The following is a 6,185-nucleotide window of genomic DNA, read 5'->3' on the forward strand; positions in this document are numbered from 1 at the left end:
CATGCCTTACTTAGGGTCCATGTAATTTCATGGGAAAAATAAAATGTTCAACTTCTTGCCTAGAGCGAGCGCATAGCAATATCATATCTTCTCCACTATTTCAGTATTATGTGTTAAAAGTGAAAAAAAAACATTTCTCTATTTTATGTCATATACTTTCACTTTAACAATACAAATAATAATAACAATTGAATTATATGTAGTAAGTAATAATTAAAATGAAACTAAAGTATAATATAATCGTAACATAACAAAAGTAAAAATAACAATTGGTATAAAATTGTATCAATGATTTGAAATTGAATAAGTGGTTTCACATGAATGGGAATAAATTAAAAGTAAAATTAGCGTGCAGAAAATGGAATAGTCCAGATGGATAATAAAAAATTAAGTTAAAGAAAATACTATTGTCTATAAATTATACAATGTAGAGAAAAAAAATTTTAACACCTCTAGGAAAGCACCTTCGAAAAGTGTCTTGGTGCGACTATGAAAGATATCTAACCAGAGGCGGTAAATTCGCAACAATAGAAGCAAGGTTCGAGTAAACGCAGCCTGCAAAGGAGTACTCGACTCGAAATTGCAAAGTGGAAATATTTTATATTTACCTTTATATCTGGGACTTAGGACATCCCGGATAAAAATTTAAAATGCCCCTTCCCCCCCAATAGCAGTAGAGTTAGGCTGGATTGTAGCCACACTTCTATACAAGAGGGAGGGAGAGACAAGATACAATTGATCGAAATTACAAGAGACGGGCTTACAATTCCACTCTGTTATATATTTTGCGTATTGTTATCACTAGCGATATCAAGATATAACATTGTATTTTGTATTTTATGTGTAGATCTACATATATAGATGTACACATATATATACACATATATACATGCACTAGCACTATGACCCGGCAACGACGGGTCATAATCCTAGTTTCTTATAACGATCATATCTTGCGTTATTATATTTTGTTAGAGTATTTTGTTTGTGATTCATAAAATTTTAGTGAAACTTACACAAGACTGTTTCGGTGCTTTGTGTGTCTCGGGGTAAGCTCATAAATATCTATCTACGTAGTTACATTAAACTAACTTGCTCTAAATTAATAATATTCTACTAATTGTGTTTAGCTGCGAGGCAGCAAATTTTAAATATCATTGGAAAACAAATATGCACTCTGCTGACTAGAACATATTTGATTCCGTCTCTGAAATATTTAGATAAACTGTAACGAAAATCCGATGCAAAGGATTCTGCCTTGGTTTAAAGGCAACTGAGGAAACTAACGGAACTGATTGCTTCTTAGGAATGAAACATCAAATGTTGCGTCCGTACTACAACTCCAAAGACATATTTTGGTCATCTGTGTAGAATACATTCATATATATATATGTATATATATATATATAATATATATATGTGTGTGTGTGTGTGTGTGTGTGTGTGTGTATGGTAACAGAGAGAGAGAGAGACAGACAGATAGACAGAATTTTAAAATAGTTAAAATATATTTTATTAATTTATTAATAGGCCTAGGAGTGGCTGCGTGGTAATTGCTTGCTTACCAACCACATGATTCCGGGTTCAGTCCCACTGCGTAGTACCTTGGACGAGTGTATTCTACTATAGCCTCGGGCCGACCAAACTGGATTATGTCATGTCATTTTCGAGTGCTACTGGAAACATGTAACCCAGTACAATCTGTTGCATGGTCAGGTCGTCAGCGACTAATCCGGCAACCCCACCAAGCTTGCTTGGTGAGGAGGGTGTTTATTGGACACCCTGCGGGATGGAAAACAAAACCCCGCTTCGGGCGGAGGAACTCTTGAGAGTCAACGGCAATCCAATAAATGATTTAAGGATGTATAATCGGACTGAATACCCGATCACGCAGTTAAACCATTGGGAGTGAAGGACTCCTAGATTATGTTAGGGCATCCTTCTAGGAGAAGGTAACTCAGGTAACTGAGATAACTCCGACATAAAACCTGCGGCTCAGTGGTTAGCGATGATGTTGACTTGTTCTTCTTTTCGGATTATAGCTACTGTTGCTTAGTGAGTGGGATTGACTCAGTGCACAGCCTTTCCTCACTTTAAAAAATCGTCTTGCACAGGCATTGCACGATAACAACACTGATTAAGCTTCGTGCATTGCCATACTCGATAACAAAAGGGGCAGCCACCATATATATATATTATATGTATAATAATATATATATGTATGCATAATGCATTTATATATATATGCATGTATATATATATATATATATATATATATATATATATATATATATAATATATAATATATATATTTATATATATATATATATTAATTAGAGATAAAACACTATTAGGCAAATCAACAATGAAAAACATAAGCCAATACATAAAATTAATTAATTTATATTATTTTAAATATATATCAAATTATTAAAAGTTTAATAAAAGTATATATGTATATATATATATATATATATATATATATATATATATATATGTATGTATGTATGTATATATATATATATATATATATATATATGTATGCATGTATATATATATATATATATATCTGTAGTGACGACCATGACTTTGAGACTCAGTCTCAACGTATGGCTCACCACTTCACCCTACGTGGATACCCCCTCACCACTATCCACACCGCCCTTGCCAGAGCACGGTCCGTGGACCGTGTATATGCTCTCTCTCCCCGAACCCGCCCTGTAGTCTCCCGCCTCCCTTTTCCCCTCACTTACCACCCACCACGACCCTACGTCTCCAACGCACCATTCTTCGAGCTTTCCGTCATCTCCAGTCCGACCCGTCACTTCACACCTCTTCCCTAACCGACCCCTCCCCTCTTTCAAACGAGCCCACAACCTCGAGACCTTTCGGTCCATAGCTCCTTCCCTGACCCTAACCTCCCAACCCCTCTTTCCCCTGCTCCCGCCCACGTGCCGCACTTGCCCTTACCTCTCCAACACACCACCCGCCTCACTAGCACCACCATCGACCCTATCCCATCATCCACTCCTTCACCTGCACCTCCAGCAATATTATCTATTGCATCTCTTGCTCTCTCGCAATTCCTTGTACATCGGACAAACGGACGCCGCTTGGCTGACCGGTTCGCGGAACACCTTCGTGACATCCACCTTGCGAACGACACACCGGTCTCACGCCATTCCTCCGCTCCACCGGTCACTCCTTGCAACACCTATCTGTGTTCGGTTTGTCCTTACACAGAGGCCATCCGATTCCCGTTTGCGCCGTGAACAGGAATTAATCTTCTCTCTTCGCTCTTATACGCCATTTGGTCTCAACTCCCCCCCCTCCTCATCTAACCCCCCTCTCCCCCTCCTCACCTATCCTTTCTCCCCCGACCCCCACTTCTTCAGTCCTTCATCCTTTCACCCCTACTCCCCTTCCCTTCTTCCCTCTTTCTCCCTCCCTCTTCCTCTTCCCTCTGCTCCCTCACTCCCTCTCTCCCCTTCTCTCTCTCCCCCCCTCTCCCTCTTTCCTCCTTCATCCCTCTCCTCCCCTTCCTTCTCCCATCCTATCCTCTTCACCCCTCCCTCCCCTCTTCTTCTTCCCCTCCCATCTCCCCCCCTCTTCTCCCCTCCCCCTCTTCTCCTACTACACACATGACTTTACACATCACATCACATATGATTGCCATACTATACACACACCAAATAATACATACTAATACTACTACTACATACACACTCGTCCAACCCCCTCGCATACGCACTTATATCTCTCACACACACAACACACACACCTATACATACCAATACGTACTAATACATACTAATACATACTAATACATACACAACCCCATACATACGCACGTCCAGACCATCCCATCGCCACGCACTAATCTCTCTCATACACACACACACACACACACACACCCTTATACATACTAATACATAGACACCAACCTATACATACACATCCAACCCCTCCCACGCACTTTTAGCTGGTCCCTCACCCTAATATCTCCCCTTATTTCGCTCTCGCGTCTCATGTTGATCTTGACCTCTGGCCGAAATCAGATCGCCATGTTGATTCGTTAGCTACTGCACCATTTTTTTTCTTCTCCTTCTTTCTGTGTTTTTTTTCTCTCTCTGGTATCTTTCTGTTGAAGAGCGTAGGCTCGAAACGTTAAAGACTTGTTTTATTTATATTTCCTGAGCGCCATACTAATACAATTGTTCGTTTTTTTCCACCTGCCTTCGTCTTTTGTTTATTTTCATAAAGCTTCCCGTTATATATATATATAAATTAATAATAAATATTAGGGAACAAATCCAAACTTACAGGGAAAAATCAGATTTAGAATTGAATCAAATTTTATAGTAAAATATTATATTATATTAAATTAGAGACAAAACCACTATTAGGCAAATCAAACAATGAAAAATTTAATCCAATACATAAGATTATTTAATTTATATTATTTAAATATATAACAAAATTATTAAAAAATTATAATTAATATCACACTACGATCCTTCCATGCCTGCTAACATCTTCAAATGTTTGAGTCGGAAACGATCGTAGTGTGATATTAATTATATTTTTTTAATAATTTTGTTATATATTAAAATAATATAAATTAAATAATCTTATGTATTGGATTAAGTTTTTCATTGTTTGATTGCCTAATAGTGGTTTTGTCTCTAATTTAATATAATATATATATATATATATATTATATATATATATATATATATATATTATATATAATATATGTATATATATATTTTGCATGTATATATATATATATATATTATGTACATATATATATATATATGCATTTATATATATATATATGTATTTATATATATATATGTGTATATATATATATATGTTTATATATATATATATATATATATATATATATATATATATGTAATGTATATAATATATATATATATATAGATATAGATAGATAGATAGATAGATAGATAGATAGATAGGATAGATAGATAGATAGATAGATAGATAGATAGATAAACTTAGATATGTTTCGACCAAAGATTGGTCCAGGCCATGTCTAACTTAATAGCACCACCTGATAGGATTATTCGAATCCTGTTTAAGTCAAGTTTTGTTTATGGTCTATTCAAGTAGTGAGTTTCTGTTTGGTTAGTTGTATCCAATTATGGGTGGCTTATCTGGTATTCTTTGAAGGGACCTATCCAGACTCCGTTTAAAGTTGATGGGATCCTATTCCTCTTTGATCACTTTCGGGACAATGTTAAATAGGGCAGGGCCTGTTGAGGAAAAGAAATTTATATTGCAGTGTACCTGTATGCTGTGATCTTGAATTGGGCAGGGGACGTATGGCCCGTGGTCCCAGTCCTGGATGAACATTGAAGCTATTGTTCAGGTCGTTTGGGCAAAGTTGGCGGTACTTTCTCCACATCGTACAAATGATGTACCGCTCACGGCGACGCTGGAGAGAGTAGAGTTTCAAGTCTTTAAGGTGATCCCAATAATCGAGAGCAGCCATGTCCTGAATTTGTTTACTGAGTGCCCTCTGGGGTGATTCAATCCTCGAGATGTTTTGTCTTGTATGGGGAGACCACGGTGGGCGGCAGTATTCGAGGTATGGCCGTACAAAGGAGGAGAAAAGTGGTATGATGACACGTTGTTCTCTGAACTGGAAAGTTCTTAAGATCCAGGAACTCATCCTGCGAGCTATATCGCCCTTCTTGATGTGTGCACTCCAACTGAGATCTTCATCAAAAATTACACCCAGGTCTCTGATATTGTTTGAGGCTGTGAGCGGTTCCCCTGAAGGAAGAGAGTATGGCTGTGAGGAATTTCTTACAAAATGCATCAGCTCAAATTTTCCCTCGTTCAGTTGAATTTTTTTCTGTCTACCCATTGACTCACAGCATATAGATCAAACTGGAGTTGAGTTCGGTTTGCTTCTTCATTGACGAGTTGCTGGAGCTTAGTGTCATCAGCAAATATTTTCACTTTGCAGTAATGTACGACACTAAAGGTCGTTTATGTAAATTATGAAGAGTAGCGGGACCCAAGACAGTCCCCTTGGGGGACACCGCTGGTGACTTTTGCTGGGCTTGAGTGGACTCTATCAACTACAACATGTTGTGTTCTATTCGCCAAGAAATACTTAATCCAGTGTAGAACTTTTCCACGGATTCCAA

Source organism: Octopus sinensis, linkage group LG6, assembly GCF_006345805.1.
Source record: "Octopus sinensis linkage group LG6, ASM634580v1, whole genome shotgun sequence".
In the NCBI taxonomy this organism is placed as follows: Eukaryota; Metazoa; Mollusca; class Cephalopoda; order Octopoda; family Octopodidae; genus Octopus; species Octopus sinensis.